General features: G+C 33.0%; 1 protein-coding gene across 4 annotated transcripts in view; it reads right to left on the bottom strand.

Annotated features, from left to right (window-relative positions):
* The window catches only part of Hr4 (nuclear hormone receptor 4), a 170,821-nt gene that overhangs the window by 46,685 nt on the left and 106,186 nt on the right, over positions 1-17,950 (bottom strand). Inside the window, exon 1 of one of the 4 annotated variants that reach the window (XM_072887932.1) lies at positions 6,664-7,588. The exons of the other annotated variants lie outside the window; for them this stretch is intronic. The gene's annotated coding sequence lies outside the window, so the exon portion shown is untranslated. Of the gene's footprint in view, positions 1-6,663; positions 7,589-17,950 lie in introns of those variants that run through there. 4 annotated transcript variants of the gene reach the window in all.

Raw genomic sequence — 17,950 nt, 5'->3', positions numbered from 1 at the left:
ACAAGACGCACTGATAGTTACATTCGTTCATATCTCGTTTCAAAACGGAAGCTTTCGGAATTAAATGATGCCCGTCAATTCTACTCCTGATAAACAAGGCTATTTATATTCTGTATAAATTTTTTTTTTAAATTAATCTAATTAATTTAATAATTTAATTTGCTTTTAATGCTATTAAAATGTTGGAAATTCTCTGCGCGCATTTATCATTAAATTTATAATTTATAATTTATGATATAAAAAATAGTTTTTATTGCATTTGATTCATTTGTAATTGTATATATTGGAAATGTAATTACGCAAAAATTTCAAAATGGATCAATATCGAAATCTTTATTAAGTTCTCTTATCCATCCAAAATAAATTATAATCTATTTCACACTCAAATATATTTTGCTAATGTAGATAGATTTCTAGATGTCTCGATTAAAATTTATCGCTACTTTTTGTATCTGTTAGAATATTGTTTGTCATATATAGAATTTCTAGCAGCAATATTTTAGCAATACCTTTAGAAAATTTAGAGCCCATTGTCAAATATTAATCACAAATATAATTGTCCTTGATATAATAGGCCTTAAAGATAGGCATCAGAAAAAAATTTTCTGTCTAAATTACACTAATAGTACAGATATAAATTCTGTCTCTGTGATTTAAATGGATTAAGTACAAAATATATGTAGTATCACAGTATTTGCTAATAATTTATCTGTTGCAGTTAATTTTTTACACCTAGAAAATTTTTGTTGAAGTTGCAAGATCATTTTTTTGCAAAATAAAATAAGCGTCAATTAAATTTCAAAGTGTCGAATTATAGATAATCTCGAGTTTGATAAAAACTGAACTTTATAATGCAGGAAATGGACTTATAATATGTCGGAACTGTATTCTTTTATTAAAAATACACTATCGAGACCAGAAACACAAACGCATCAGAATTAAACGCTAGACTAACTGCTCCAAGAAATCGCGTAAAAAGTTATGCGCTAGTCGTTATGCATTCGTATGTACTTGCTGCATGTCGCGATTACTGGCGAGTGTATATTTAGTTTTAGATTGGCATAGGTCGAGGCACGAGGAGAGTTTGTTGGGTCGTTATCTGTGTTTCTACGCACGTGGCCTCCATAGGTCGAGATCTAGCCGGTTATAATCGGCCACGCGATTATTACTAAGGCTAACAATAAGTAAAAAAACTCGGTGACGCGTCGCGTTTCCAAGATTGGATCTTCACACTTCGAAGAGGGTCAGCCACGTTGTTGTTGCACGCGCGAGTAACGTTTTTCCGGGGAACAGTTTATAAAAACACGACAGACTGTTTATTTTATCTGTAACTGGATGATGGATTTATATTCTGCCGCGGACAAAATGTTACTGTGATTTCGTTCTTTTCCGCTGCGCAATTTATGTTAAATTGTATTTCTCATTACGCTGCACCGTTTCTGTCTATTTGTATAACGTGTGAACATTATGAATGAAAGCTATTAGCTTCATATAAAATTTGAATAATTTTAACGTAATTAAATTTTTATTAGAATTTATCATATTGATTAATATTTGATAATTATATGATAACGTAGGGTAATATCACTTATATATATATATATATATATATATATATATATATATATATATATATATATATATATATATACATATATTAATGTATAATTAAATTATTATAGCCACTCATATTTTTATATAATTTTATTTTTTTTCGATTTTTTATTTCCTTTGCAAATTATACTTTAAAACATGTAGAAATTAGAGACGGTATTAGAGACAATATGTTTAGCTTATTATTACTTTTTAAAATTTCTTCTTTGTTAGATTATGAAGTATATTAGCTGGGTTGTCTGCAAGTCTAGCTCTTAGTTCGTTAAGTAGGTCAAATGTCAGACAGTTCGTAAGTAAAATTTTAGTTTTCCAAATGCGCACCCTGTACGACATGTATAAGTAAATAATAAAAAATAAAAAGTATGCAGATTATATTTTAATATCTTTTTATTATTAAGAAACTTCAAAATAAAGTAAAAATATGCGAGAATAACAAATAGACAGAACACATCTATAATAATCAAATCTAATAAAGCTTACTAAAATTGTACAATTTTATAATTTTGATTTAAAGTCCTTATTATATCTTTCTAATACGTAAATTAATTAATTAATTATATCATTTCAGAATTATTTCGAATAAATCATTTAAACTCCACCCAGTTTTGCTGTTTTAAGTTCCATTTGTTTTCAATTATTATATGTTTATTTCATAAAAGAAACTATTGTATTATTTATCGAACGTGTAGAGAACATTGAATTGTAGAATCTATTGTAGCCGCCACGTCTCACCGATTGCCAATTAAACGGTCACGATAGATTTTCTAAGCGATACAAGCCACTCACGCGGCGGCGGCGGCGTCGGCGCCGATGACGATCCACGTCGAGGTCCTCGACGGGAATTGGCCGTGGTTAATAATTGCCCTCGTGTGCGGTATCGCGTGTTACGTGAGTAGTAGTCCACGCGGAGAGCGGCTGGTGGTAGTGCGTGCGCGTACGTACAACATACATAGAACGCTATGCACTCGTACGCGTTTGTACCCGACCTATCTCAACCTCCGTCATCAGGAGAGGGCAAATGCCCAGCATGAACAAGAGGAGGTTAGACTAGGTACGGGAACGTTACTAACGGCCTGCGTTCATCCGCCAGAATAACTGACTGCTTTTACGCGAGAGCTCACGTCGCGAGGCTATCCTTTGTAAAGTGATTGCGATTCATTTTTTCAATTGCATGTAGCCATTAATTTTTAGGACTCATTTTACAGAGACGAATGGTGACTTTTAAGGTTTGAAAATATATTAATTTTTAGAATAGCATAGAGCAGCACAATTGGAAATGTGATTTCAAGATAAATATATGAAGGCGTGTGTGTGTGTATATATATTCTCTAAATAATTTATTTAAAAAATAGTAAATATTTTTTGTATTTTTTGTTAGTCTTTGAAGTCTCTCTCAATATTATTTGATAAATAAATTTTAATATATCAAAATAATATATTAAAATAAGCTCTTAAAATAAAATAAATTTGGTGTCACACGATTAATTTTCAATTTAAAATTATAGAAAATGCTAAAATAATAGAAATAATAGTACAAATGTAAATACATCAGAATGATTTACTTTTTATTCCCCGTAATAATATGAAAATAATGATTTTCAATTTTAAATTTAAATATATATTTAATCTTGAATAAAGAGATTAACGGAGATAATGGAAGTATGCCATTGTTTATTGCACGCGAAACAAAATTAATAATTAATTCAGGATTTGTGTATATAATGATATGCAATATCATCGATATAAACATATAACATGCTTGTAAAATGTTAAAACAGTTCGAGAACAATCGTGAACAATGAAATTTGATGGGGATGATACATTTCGGTGCACTAATCATATATGTTAGATATCGCAATAGCCAACGAGATTGCGTTATTTGTGTACTTTAATTAGGCATATAGACTTCAAGTCAACAATCTGTAAGCGCCGTGAGGCTGGTGCCAAACATAATTTAGTTTGATGTAATCTTCCATCGACACTATTGTAAACAAGCTCAATAATCTATAATTCATCTATAATTCAATCTTGCGGTGAATAAGCGGTTCAATGAACACTAAAGCATGTATTGTTGTATCTACTGTTATCATATGTTTCATTATTCTTTAAATATTTTTTTTACACCAATTTAAGAAGAAATAATATAAAATATGTATCTTACATTACCGAAAAAATGTATAGTTAACAAATTAAACTTGAGATTCAATTTTTAAATTGTACGATCACTCCTGAAAAGAAATTAAAAAATTTAAAACAATTCGTTTCTCTTATATATATATAAATCTAATTTTCTGTTTTTGTCCAAAAATTGATTATCAAAACGAATATTATCTCTAACTCTTTATTGTAATATCTTTGTTGATTCGAATGCAATTTTAATTAGGTTTTTTATTTTAGATTTCCGTATCCTGCAATTTGCTGCAATTTCACACAATGCATGTCTCATATTGAGACCGCTAGTATGGTCTTTAACGACAAATATTACACGTTTGCATCAGAGAGACACGCATCTCTATGATATATGCTATTCATATGTGATATGCGCGTATCATGGTCACCGAGAAATTACAAACCGCGCGAGAATAAAGTTGGTCTGGATTAGAACTACCATGCCACTTCTGCGCTCATCCGCCAGAATAACTTTGAGTCTGCATAATACATGGTTCTCGTGTTTCGGCGCATCGTTCTTATCGCAATCCGTGCAATTTAATGCGACGGTATTAAAACTGGTGATTCCAGCATTCTGATTAACACTATAAACATATTATATTATGTTGCAATCATATACTTTATCGCGGAATTATAGAATTTCGCAATTTATATAATATTTCTAAAACCGTAAAAACATGAGTTACCTTTCACTTATTTATAATTATATTAAATAACTATCAGTTTATAAACTATCAGTGGATAAAAAAAAAGATTTATTTGTGAAAAGACCAATTTTATCGAATTATTTAATTCACTACCAATATGCGCAAATGGAAATAAAGAAAAGAGAGATAATGATTATGAGATAAATTTTTGACGTACTTTGTTATTAAAAATTAATCTTGTTTAAAATTGTTTCGACATGTTTACAAGCATTTGTTATGTAAGATAATATTATTTATGACGATATAATTAATAATAAATGTATTAGAGTTATTGTATTTAAAAATTAATAGCAATCTCCCTTTTTCTCTGACATTAAGAAAAAACATTTCGTAAGAAATATTCACCATGTTACTGAAATTATTCTTTTGAATATAATAACATTAAAAAAAAAAAAATATATATATATATATATATATATATATATATATATATATCAACAAGAAGTATATGTCAACATGAATTATAAATTGATTTATATCTTCAAATCTGCTATTTCAATGCTATTCATGAGTTTAACATCATCTTATTCGTGTTTAACATAAAAAAATATAAGAGTAACGTCAACAAATGTATTTTAACGAATGTATCGAAATGTGTAAATGTTTTGCGGTTAAATGTCAATGCTTATGCAAAAATATCTATGCTTCAACTGTCATTCACAACGTTTGAATATGAGTTTAGTATTTAATACTTTCACCATTTTTTATCTTATATGTTTTCTATGATGTATGTATGATTTATTCTACCTTCAATCTCTAGGACTGTCTTAAGCAATATCATTGCTTTATATTTTTAATTAGGAAAATGTTATTAAACTCTTTTCTTTTCGATAAGTTCTGTTAATGAAAGAATTAAATAATGATCGCAATAGTTAAAATGAATATGGCATCATTACAGAATGTACAATCGGATGTTTATACTCGAACAACATATACTACATGGTCGCCTATATTATAGAGGTTCTCTTAATAGCCAAGGTTAATAGAATTCATTTAAAATGATCTCTCTTTCTCTCCCTCTCCATCTCTCTCGATCTATTTATCGCGTGTCTTCAATGCTTGCATCAGCATCCTTGTGCGCATACCTACGAGCGGTGTTTCTCTCTTCCTGATCATGACGACGTGAAGTATATTTAGACGGACCTCGTCCTTCATATCAGTTTGTCAAACTAATTCATAGAAATTTCGGTCTGCCGGAAGAAATTACAATCGGTGATGACCTAGACCTTTCGACGTTGAATGCGTACGCCACCCGCAATTTGCATCCTATTAATGTACATTTTTTTTACACGTGCTCTTTTATCTCATCAATGACACGATTTGTTTACGCGACAGATAGGTTTTCAGAAGAAGTATAATAATACTCGTGCGGTTTTTAGGATTCCCTTTTTTTCTTTATATTAAACGACATTAAAAAAGATATGTAAATAGGTATTTCGTGGCGTATGACGAACAAGATTAATCTAATTGCAATTCGCGATATAATAACTATGTTAACAAGCTTGTTAATATATAGAATGTCGTTCTTTCTTTGAAGATGCGGAACTCATCGAAAGACTTTGTTATTTTAATTATTTTCTAGAATTTATCTTGCGTGTATTTGTGTCACTTTGTATTTTTTACTTTGATATATTGTAATATAGTTACAATTCGTAGATTTATATAGATTTCTTTATTGATTTTTCTGAAAGTAATAATAATAATGAAATGTAAGTCTATTAATTTTATTATAGTAAATTCAGTATAAAGTAAAATGATATTTATATAACATTTATTACAAATCACCCACGTAACAAAATGTAATACGCATTAGTAATTTATGTAATAATGATGCAATATTATTAACGCATTAAATATGATTTCCGATTAACTTTATAAAATTTGTCAGTATTTGTATCCGGAGAACGAAGCTATTTTACAAAACATTTATTGCCTCATTTCAATTGGCTCTCTAATAATAATTTATATAATTTCATAGATACCGTGTGTTGGTTATATTTTGATTATAGTGTATGTATTATAGTGCTCGATGTGTGCGTTCTATCTCATTCAAAATATTAAATTTTATCTATTGAGATATTCAGTATTTTCAACACAAGGAATATCGTTATCACAATTATTTTAACACACCCTGTAGACACAGAGTCGCATTGCCTTACGTTTTATGACTTACATCTTTTTCCGCTAAAGACATCCGAAGTATGAAAAGTGTAGCTGCAAGCGCGGTCTTCTCAATATTCTGCACCAACGAGGAAAGATCGTCGGGAAATAACCACGTGGTTATCGCGACGATATCGCAACCGCGCGCGGCTGTTATCACCGGAATCGAAGGCCGATGGTTCCCTTTCGTCGCCGTTTTTCTCGACACCATGCGCGTACACCAACACAGGTTTTCACTTTCGATCACTAGGCGTTTTAGTCGGAGACGCGTCTCCGCCGCCTGGTCCGTTTTCTCAAGCACTTGCACGCGCACTTGTTGTTCCTCATTTGTCCGACAGTTCCGGTACCATGTGCCACCCTCACCGTCGCCGTTAGTTTTGCGAATCGTTGGGAACACTTTGGTCACCGCGAATTTTTATCAGCTCACTGAAAGTTTTGTTTGACACTCCTATGATATATTATATTTAAAGCGAACACATGAATATAATATCAAAGCTTAGACAATAATTGCGTTGGACGTGTAGGCTCTGTGTTTTGCGTGAGATCTATAAATAATCTATAAATAATTCTTTTTTTTTTTTTTTGCAGACGGACCTCGTCTAGACGGAAAGACAGTGCTCGAGCTTTCGGTAAGTGTGTTACCTTTTGTTCCAATAACAACGGACTTGTTTATTATGCTTTTTTTCCTTTTCTTCGGTTTTTCGGTTCCTCTGCATCATTCACTGATAAAAAATAATCACTGATCTGTGATTTCGACGACCGTTTACGATACCGGTTGTCCGTCGATGATTTTCCACGGGGTTTTTCACTTTTACTCTCGATTATATTAACTTTCTTGTACACTCGTTATTTTTTTTTTTTTGCTTTTGAATAGCTTTTCGCTCGAAAATCGTACAAAATCTCAAAGTAATACGCGAATATATTTCCGATTGACCAACGCAGAGCTGTCGTTTACAATCCTTCCCTGTTAAATCAATAGTTAATCTATTCGTGTAGATAACTCTTAATTCATTGCATTAATGTTATGCTCGGTTATACCACGTGACATATCTATACGTAATAATGAATGTTACGTGATCACTTCCTTGATTCCACGATTGTTCACTATTCGCCTAAGACCAGCGATTTTTTTTAGTCTGGTGTTTGTGCGAATCATTCAAAACTTCTCTTCCGGTTACAAATATTCCCTTCGAGAATCGTTCACATTTAATACAATAAAATATCTCAAACTGATTCGATCACTTTACACAAGGACGATAAAATTTTCAATTGACATATCGTACATATCGACGGGTCCTGCTAGTTCCTATTTTTCTCACGAGATTTCTTGCAATTAAATTCACTTGATGCGTTTATCCATACATGTGAATTTTCCTCTCACATGCGTGTGTGTGTGCGTGGATTAAAATGGCAGTCAGTGGAGCGACGGTTAGGTAACATTCTTTTTTTCTCTTTTATGTCGCGATTCATTTAATAGGAAGTCGCACGGCTATCGAACTGTCAAAGCTCTTCTCACTGGATAGAGAGATTCCAAAATCGAACATCAAAGGAAAACAATCGAAATCGCCACTCGTATCGTCGATCGTAACTTATTTTTGCAATAATTTAAACTGCGAATTTTTTGATTTCGCGAAATAGTCTATTTCTCTCTCTCTCTCTCTCTCTCTCTCTCTCTCTGTCTCTCTTATAAGTGCGAATCCGGGCACGATTGATTTAGGTCAGTTCTGTTTATTCTTTCTTCTAAAAATGGCAGTGTCGCGTTAAATTAAAGCGGCAGTGTTTCGTGTCGCTCGGCTTCACCGTCGAGGTCTCCCTTCTGATTTCTTCTTTCGTTGATCTCACGTCGTTTCGGGAACGCGCATGCCCGACCCGGAGAGGATCCGTGTATGACTTTGGCCGTGGTATCGTCGAGCTTGGAGGAAGAGATCCACAGCAAGACGGGCAAGGCAAAAGAGCTTTCGATTGACGTGCTCCTGGTCGCTTTTATAATTGGCAGTGCTTTCGTTTCGAGATCAGAGTAACGGTGGGTCGTTTCAAGTTGCTGGTGCGCGTCTGGACGTCATCAGCGAACGCCGTCGGTTTAACGATATGCAGGGGAATTACTCTGCGCACCAGGATAGTTAGTCTGCTGTACTCTAAATGCACATGACGTAGCGTTCTAAGGGGCGAGGTTTACGTAAATGATAGCGTAAAGAAGAAAGAGAAGAGATATACGGTAAATAAAACCGCGACGCTGAATATCCTCGCTCGATGGTATTCCGGCTTCCGGTTCGAGTACTTTCTCTCTCCTCAGCGAGCGTTTTTCCGCTAGTACTACGACTTGGCGATCGATCGATTCATTCAATATATCGAGGATCTCAAATTAAAGTTGAAAATGTGAGGATGACTTCCTGTTGGCCGATCGTTGCTGTCGATGATTTCGCTTCGCTCGCTGGTAATCGGGTGATTGACCTTCGCGTATAGATCGGCGGATTACGTCGCCTTCTCCTCGCGGGATCTTGTACAAATTTAATGATCGGCCTCGTTAGAATGCGGGACGACGGGACGACGATCGCGTGTCGAGGGCAACGTCCGCAGCCGATAATTCTGGAATTGTCCGAGCGCGCTTCGATTTCTCGCGCTACCACCTAACCACCGCCTTCTTTTTGCCTGAAAATAAAATTTGACGTTTCTCTTAGCCACCTCGCCTCGCCGACCTTCCCAATTGACACGAGACACTCCGTGACCTCTGTGGGAAAAAGTAGAGCGAGGGATTCGGCCGGGTCGTGTGCGGACGTCACACACTCGGGTGGCGCGCCGAAACCAAGTGGCAGGTGTCGTAGGTCACACAAATACACACGTACGTATACGTATACGGACACACACACTCGCAACATGCACACGACCGCCTGCTGCCTGTCGCGAGACCGGCCTGCTTCCTTCCGGTTCCTCTCTTTCTCTCTTCCTTTTCCTTTCGATGCACGCACACGTGGGGATCGAGCGCGCGCACAATCCGTGTGAGAGAGAGAGAGGGGGGGGAGGGGGGACGAGTGGTCCGCGGATCGAAATTCCGCGCGATCGATACCCGATTCTATTGTCGTCGCCTTATTCGCACCACCTTGATGGGTTCACCACTGAAATCGCGTTTCTTCGGTTCCGAATGATCGTGCGCGTCTTCTTCGTCCTCTTCGCCGTCGGGCCGCGTGCGTGCGTCGAGTTCGCCGCGGGGATGCGTCGTCCGTACGCGTGTGCGTGTATACGCGCGTGTGCGCGCGCGGGCATATAACGTGTGTCACCGCCGTCGTGTCGAGAGGAGGTGTAAAACCGCCGAGTGTGTTGTGTCGAGAGCTGAGTTGGCTTCGACAAAGTAGGGCGACGACTGGGACAGCGGCCACGGGCACCGGCGCTCGCCTCGCTCTCGCGCTCACCGACGACGAGCGAGAACCCGCGGCCCGCGGCGCGCCGTGCAGCGGAGGAGTCGTGGAAGTGGAAGAGAGAACCCTCCTCGCGCGTAAAACGGCAGCAACCGCGCTCTGTGCTCTGCGCTCTACGTTCTCCAGTAGGGGAACTTCTGACGCCGCGCCGCGCCGCGTTGCGCCGCTGCAACAAGCCACACCGTCGTCCACATCGAAATCCACACTCGCATCGTAATTCTTTATCGCGTGCGCGAATAGCGTATTTGGGTGAAAAATAATTATGATATAAAAGTCAGGTATTCAGGGTGTGATTTAGAATTTTAGTCTAAGACTGCACGATATGATTAAATGATAATAAAAGATACTGGACACACAATCTCTCTACAATATCTCTTAATTATATATTTTATATATAATTCAGTCTCAAAAATGGAAAAAAAATTATAACGCTTTAATTTTATATAATTAAATGATAATAAAATGTTTTGGATAATTTCCGCGATATCTCTTAATTCAATATTTTATGCAATATTCAATCTCAAAATTGTAAAAAGATTATAACGTTAACTTTATTTTTTAATGAATTAAAGTATTTTAGTATATTAAATTAATCATAAATTATTCTCGAATAATTTTTTATTATTCTATTATTCGTTCTATAAATCTCGAATCTATATAAATCAATTCTGATGTAGCGATTTTGTTATAGTTTGATTATACACATGTTGAAGTTTAATAAAATTTTTTCTTAAGAATTTATCGAAAATTGCAATTTCAACTCTGGTTCATAAAATATTGTGTTTCTATGTCACGACCTTCTCCCTTTGGTAATGCGGATGATGCTCCATTTTCGCGGTCAGCTGGCCGGCGTTCGCTCGATTATCGAACCGATAATAAGGCCGTATTTAACTGTAAAAATCTCTTATGATCTGTGAACGAGTTTTTTTTTTGCATTAATCAGTCGTAAAAAAAGATGTCTTGTTAAAAGATTTAACATTGATTTCTTGTTTATTTAATAATGTCTCGTTTATTTACTTAATAATGATGATAACCGCTATTTCGATATGGTCTTCTTTTTATAATTTTATGTTACTTTTGTATATGCGTTATAATTTATATCAATTTTTCTTGGCCAGTTGTTTTTAAATAAGTTTTAAAATAATAACATGAAATATCTTATGTTCAGGAATAATCTGAAAAATGGTTACGCGGTTGACATCGTTACTGTAATCAGGAAACGTCATTTTATTTGTCATATTTCTCTCTCGATATGCTAGCAATTTATGATGATAATATTTCATCCGATATTTCGATGGCAACAGCAATTACGCGCATGAATATGCATCATCTCCTTATCACATTTATCGTCGATAAAACTTTGCATATTACTTTTGTTTTTGTATCTTTATAAATGTTTCTTTAGAGACCGTGCGCGGTTGGTATATCATATACAATATATTCTCATTTTATATGTAAAAAGTTATTCTGCCATGGCATTGCTTTCTGAAATTTGTCGATGTGCACGATGGTATCAGTTTTTATAGTAAACACAATCACCTAAATCGGAATTGAATTATCGATTATTCCTATCGCTATAAATTGACATTAACATTGTTAGTGAGTTTCAAAATATTTTTTGTAGCACGAAATATTATGAAAAAGAAAAATCGATTATTGCAAAAGTGTATTCTCTAATTTATTTCATTAAACGATTATTAAAATTAATATCGTACTTTATATACACGTATACAATTTATTTAGAACATATTAAGAATGGAATATAAAGTTATAAAGGAGCATTTAGGAACAAATACTCTTTTATAATTATAGATATGTAATTAAAAATTTTGTCGATTTATTTTTCCGCTGAGGAATCAAACAAGAATCAGCCGTTCTGTTTGGAGTCAAAAGAGAAAGCCACACGCGCTTACGAGCGATACACCCGTGACAACTCTTCTGACTCCGCACGCATTCTTGTTATTCTTTTACGGTCTAGGACACGATGTTCGATAACCGAAAACTTTCACCTCGCTCCGCCCGTGTGGCCACGCGTGATCTTCACGTATAATTTTTTGGCACGTGTCCTGCCGTGTACGTCGTCTTTCGATCTTGATCTTTTGATCAATCCGTTGCGCAAGAATGTCACTGAAATTATATTCGCGCGTTGTTTGGTCTCGAAATAATCCGTCAAGATCTCAAACTTCGATGTATATATATATATATATATATATATATATATATATATATATATATATGCATGTACTACACGGACATTTCGGTGTTCAACGTCTGATGCAATGATTTGTTTACTTTGCCGCCTTTACAGAATGATGCCGTATTTTAGAATAGTATGCGTCAATATATGTAAATATATGAATATCGTGAGGTACATATATGTAAATGCGTAAAGCATTATGTAGTAATGTAGTATTTCTCGTTCCGCGGATGTATTTCCTTAACAACAAAAACATCATACAAAAGTTTCTTAGAAATAGTATAATGAACATACTGGTAATGCATTAATATTATATATGCAGTAGCATATGAATAGCATATTGTAACATATTAAATCTATTTTAGGAATGAATTCTTTCGATGAATTCATGAAATTTATATGCAACTAAGGTAAAATTTGGTGACAAGGTAATTTGAACAATGTCTAAAATGTGCGTCATATCAGAATTTGATAACATGAATGATAAATTAATACAGTTTGCGTTTAAGTAACTCCGCGTCGAAATATTCATAACAATGTGAAATTTAAACCACGAATCGTTAATCCGATATTTAAATAATGTAATTCGAGAAAGAGAGAGAGGGAGAGAGATTTTTCGTTAATTCAATTATAAAAAAAAATCAAATTAACAAAGGGTTGCAGCGCACAAAGTTAATGTGAGTAAATTTCTTAATTGTATTCAGTTATTTTTTTTCTCCATTTGTAAATGAACTTCTGTTTGTATTAATCTTATAATAATGAAACATATAGAAATCTAGATAAAAATTACGGATAGCATTGTAAATAGTATTATAAATAAATTAAAATTTAATTTTCTTAAATATAACGAACATTAATACTAATTTACTAAACTAATACTATCTATTTAAAAATGATTTTTCATACAAATATTGATCGATTTAACTTATATACTTGATTTTATATAATAAAATTTCATAAGATAATTAATTCAGCATTGTAACGAAGTAAGTAATGTTTATATTATATTGAAATAAATTTTGTGTGCGATTATTCAAATATTTAATATTAACGAAGAAGAGAATATGGTTAAAAAGATGTGACAAGCGAGAAGTTTCCCGCGAAAATCATTTAGCGATAAATCAGTCCGCGTTAATGATCAAAGGAAGGTTTTATTAACGATCGGATACGTAATTTTGCAAACTCGGCTACGTATAATATATCGTCGTGAAGAAAGAAATAGTCCGCGCGCGACACGGTAAAATGTCGTCATCGATCGGCACAAGATTTACGATCGATCTTTTTTTTCTCAAAGACTTTTCTCAAGGATTCATGCCGTTATCCATAGTCTCCTCCAGAATAAAATTGAGTCCTTGTTTTCGCGTTTTCTGCGGAAGATAGTCTTGTCAGTAGGAAGAACAGTTCTGTCACGAAAGAGTTGACGAAGGCTATCAGGATAATTTCTTGGAGAACTAAAGTCACAAAGATACGCATAAATTTTTGCTATGACCTCAAAAAATAATCAGCGCTTTTTCTTTTCTCTCTTTTTTTTCATTTTATCGTAGTTGTATAATTGCATTTGCTTCTAGATAAGCCTATTATCAAATAGGTAACACACAGAGAATTTATTACACCTGTACAATTATTTTAGCGTCACGTTACTATGTTTTATATTTTTTTCCTTCTTAAAATTTTCGCGTAGAGATAAAGCTATGAATTATGTGATCTAATGGTAAGCACAAAGTGACAGAAAATTTCTTTATACACTCCAACAAAGTAAATAAATATTTGCAAGAATGATGTATTTTCAGATAATTAGCATCGCTTCATATAATCTTTAAGTTATATGTAATATAAGTACTTCTTTCGTGTTTAGTTTGTTCTAAATGAGTTATGTTACATATTATTATTTAATATATTATTATATTTAAATATTAGATATTTTATATATTACACGTCTTGATAATTTAATTTAAATTGTTATAGATTTTTTCACACATAAGCGTTTGTATATAAAGTGTTGAAAATTATTATTTTTTTTTTGTTCATTGAAATAATTCGGGCGACAAGTCAGAGACGTCGATTTTCGTGCTCGTGATTTTAATCATAATCACGACGGAATGTCGCGCGACCAAATGGGCATGAGGAGTGTTTCTAGTCGCGATCTTACCCAGATGACCTTTCAGCGTACAACCATTCATAACCGGGTCTATTCTCTTCGTCATTTCGGCATATATTCGGATCAACTATTGTTTGCTGTGTCAAGAAACAATCTATTTCCGCTGTTGGATATACTTTCGTTGTTGCTTAATAACCCCCTAATTTCTTAGTCATCATCATTTCGTCGTAGTAAGAATGTCAGTCGAGTCCGCGATTAACGGTAGCATTTTTATTGGACGGGAGAAAGCATAATTATGCACCCTTAAAATTTTTAACTAACCTCTTTTTCGCCCTCGTTAAACAACTACGATGGCGCATAATCGTGGATGTTATCTTGCAACGGAATTATACATACAGAATTATACATACGGAATTATACAACTTTTTTTTTACAACAATCAATTAATGTATCAAATTTGATCGTAGGCTAAATATATCATAAAGTATCAAGAAGAAAAATAAGTTATTCTTAATTACCAAAAAAGAAGGATCACTTATAATCATAAATGTATCTGTATGAAAAATTATATGAAATAAGGAATTAACAGAAAAATATCAAACATTTGTTATTAATTGCGTTTTTATTACTATTTAAATCAGATTAATTTTACTAATAACGTCACGGAGGAAGGCAAATTAATTTTAATTAAACAAATGAATTGATTAATTTAAATAAATTAAATAAATTAAAATAAATTAATTAAAATGAATACATTTAAATAAATTTAAATTGAATTCAATAAGAAACGTAAATTAAATATTTAAACAAATGCTCTTAACACAATTCCGAATGTATACATATTTGAAAGAGAGATTATATCATTGTAAGTCTATCGATGAAGGCGGAAGTGGAAGAAAGTTCGTCCGATCAGACCGTGCGGCGGCCGTTTCGTGGGAAGGCAGAGCTCTCCGGTATATACGGACATTTCACTCTCGACGAGTTGCTTGGATAACGGGTCTCCGCTCGCGACGACGACGACGGCGGCAGCCGAAGCAGGCGAGAAAGAAGGGAAAGTAGTTCTGTGAGTCAGTGGGGCTTGCGGTACCCCCCCGTACACGAACGTCCAACGGTTGTTAAAGCGGCGGACTCCGGGATCCGCCGCGATCGATCGATCGATCGATCGATCGATATTCATCGTGCAACGGTAATCTAAATCAATCGCGCTTGAATATATGTTTTTAAACAATTAAAATCTTTATTTTTCTTTTTTTTTTTTTTTTTGCAAATCGCTTTAAATTTATTTGAAAAAAATTGAGATTGACATTATTTTATAATTATTACAATTTTATTACAAATTAGAATATGATTTGTATTTTAAAAAATGTAGAATTATTAAATTATGTATTTTGAAAAATAAAGCTTTTTTGAAAGTTTTGTATGACATAATTTCTATTTTTTTTAAATATGAATTTTAAAAGCAAGTTCTTCAATTATTTTTTTTCTATGTAGTATTTTTAAATGAGAATTAAAAATCCTATTGTAACTAAACTGGATCAATTAGAAATTAGTAAATAGATTAGTAATTAGTAATTACTTTTAGATAAAACTACTTTCGCTTTAAAAATTATAGAAAACTTTTATCATGTTGACGATATTTTTATACTAACAAGCATTTACAGAATAAAAATATTTATGAGTCTGTATATTTTGTATATAAAAACCCTGCTATAATCTTGATTTCCATAATGATTGTTTTTTTTTAATTTATTGCTATATCTATATAAAAATGTGCCGTTTAAAATTGGCTTTGATTTAACCTGTTTATCCGCTTATGAACTACATATCCATGCGCGTGGATTATGCGCATATGTAGTTAGATAATCAGATATCACAGGGCAATTTATAATGCAATTGGAATGCGCGAGAAAATACATATCGACGCTATGTGTTTATGAAAACAAGTTTTCTAATCATATAAACGGAATGATTCGTCGATGATGACACAAACTGGTCATCATTATTGAAATACATAAATCAAATTTGCAGGAATATAAAAGCATGCATAGTTTTTATAATACATCAACGCGAAATAATACATAATTAAATCGAGTATAAGTAAGTAATAAAAACTTGATATCTTCGATGAACAAAATGTACGTAATAATGAATCTGTCTTTCTCGATTACGTATTCAATTGGATTATAAAGCCGATTATCGGAGATAATAGAAGACGGTCTTTTGTTTCGTATAATTGATAGTAGAGTAATTAAAGATATCAGTGATATAATGTAACAGATAACGCTTATATAACGAGCAACGTTTACGAGAACACGTTACACGTGCGTGTTACTGGAAATACAAAATAATTATTGTAACTCATTGAGAGCGCGAATAAACGAAACGTTATGCGACGCATGTAAAGTCGCCGGTTGGAGAAATCGGTACTTTCAATGTTAGTAATCTTTTCCAGCGATACTGATTCCGCCTTTCACACAGCCCGGACAGAGCGACAATTATTCCGAGATTATCAGACATCGTCGTAACCCATGTCGTGACGTCGACAACATATCGAATTAGAAATTATCAACGCGGAGTTAAAACCTGTTTACACGTACATCTCGTAATAGTTAACGTTATATATTCGTGATTGCGAAATACATTGATATATATATATATATATATATATATATATATGTATTGTACATAATGTATATATGTACATATATGTATAACTTGGTTTATTAAACGACGGAAGTAACGCTTTTTTAAAGATTTATATATGCTTAGTAATTTGTTTTTGTTTAATCGTTTGATGGAATAACACTTTAAGTATTCATTTTATTTTGTGTAAAATACATAACGTAAAATATAATTATTTTACTCATAAAATATTTTGATAAAGCTGTAAAGAAAAAATTTTAATATTATTATATCACAAAATGATTGTAGAAATGCGATCATGACAAACATTTTTGCTGTCACAGATTTATATCACTGTTTCGTTTAATAGTTAGGTTGCAGTGATTAATTAAATTAATAATTATTTCACAAAACGTACGTCTTTATATTTAATATAATCTGAATGTTGTTTGAATATCTTATATAAGCTTTTTTTATATAAACATAGTTAAAATGTTTTTTTTAAATATCATTTTATCATTATCTGCAATTAGATTTTTTTTAATTAATAAAAAAACTATATTATTCTAGAATATTCTAGTTTGCATGCATACATACGTTCATTTTATATGATTAATATAAATATGAAGCATGACTGTACGCGCAACAAAAAGTTGTCTTTTCGTCCTGTTATCCGGTATAAAGATTTTCTGGGTCAAGAATCAAGTTCTTTGATAGCGATTATTTTAATTGTTTCATTCTATTGTCTACTGCAGAACTTTTTTAACCCAAGAATTTCTAAATTAGTAACAGAAACGCGAGCACATAATAATAAACATATTATGTGCAAACATTAATGTACTAGTTATTAAAAATCTATTGCAATTATTGCACTTGTAGGAAGTAAAACTAAAATTTGAAGAAATAAATGTCAATAAAGTATAGAAAACTTTTTTATTAATTTGAAATATATCTACAGTAATCATATATA

The sequence above is a fragment of the Anoplolepis gracilipes genome, chromosome 3 (genome assembly GCF_047496725.1).
Source record: "Anoplolepis gracilipes chromosome 3, ASM4749672v1, whole genome shotgun sequence".
In the NCBI taxonomy this organism is placed as follows: Eukaryota; Metazoa; Arthropoda; class Insecta; order Hymenoptera; family Formicidae; genus Anoplolepis; species Anoplolepis gracilipes.
The sequence above is the reverse complement of the archived record's forward strand: the minus strand, read 5'-3'. Positions and strand labels throughout refer to the sequence as shown.